We start from the raw sequence: 1,044 nt of genomic DNA on the forward strand, positions 1-1,044 counted from the left end.
ATCCGTGATTAGTGTTGCATATGATGATATTGGTGTTGGTGGTCATATTGAGGAATGTCATAATGTATGTGATGATAACAGAGATTGTGATGGCGTTGACATTTCCGACGAAGCTTATTGCTGTGGTGGAGGCGGTGGTGGTTTTAATGATTACGGTTTTTGTGCTGCTAATAATAATAATAATAGTAACGATACTTGATTTTTAAAAAGCATTTAAACATTAAATCCTGTTTACAGCAATTTCGGTAAATCAACAACAACAGTACCAGCAAGGTAACCCCATGTTCCAGCAACCCTAACCTACGGGTCAACAACCATACGGCCTGATTCCTCAGTTTAGCGGACCTCATCCATCCGTGCAGCTGTGAGGCTCTCAGCCGTCCGCTCCTACGCCGTACTCAGTATGCTAAGGCCGAAATTCAAACACGGTTGTAATATAAAACGGACAGCCGAAAAGAGTTGTTGCAGGGATATCATTACAGTTATGATCTCAAGAAACTTAACCATTGAATGACGTCATGTCAAGTAGTCTATAATAGAGTATAACTTAAACTTCTAATGTGTGTCTTCATGAGTATCACATTTTATTAAAGCAATGATACTTTTAAGACTAATTTTAAAATTGCTAAATTGCTGTTAAATTACTTTATTGTATACATACCATATTGCAGAAACAAAACATTATTCACATACAACTAAACATGGTTTTCGGCATACACGTAAGAGTATAATGTTAAAGAAATTAAACAAATTCAACAAATTCTCAAATTGTGTTCTGTTATACTAAGGTTCTAGCTAATATTATAACTTTTAAACCAAAGGTACTTCTTTTAGAAAGCTAAAAGTTTCTCTTAAAAGCATGAAATCTCTACGTTGATACTTTCTTTCATTGCTTTAAAACTGTTCATATAACGGTGGAAAGTTGAATTGCATTTCTATTTGAACAAAAACGTCACCGTAGGTCATTTGCCGTCTGCAACTTAGCTGATGACGCTTTTTAATGTTTAAAACTTAGCTACTAAAATCTGTATTGGTTATTTGTGT

This window comes from Dreissena polymorpha, chromosome 7 (assembly GCF_020536995.1).
Source record: "Dreissena polymorpha isolate Duluth1 chromosome 7, UMN_Dpol_1.0, whole genome shotgun sequence".
Taxonomy (NCBI): Eukaryota; Metazoa; Mollusca; class Bivalvia; order Myida; family Dreissenidae; genus Dreissena; species Dreissena polymorpha.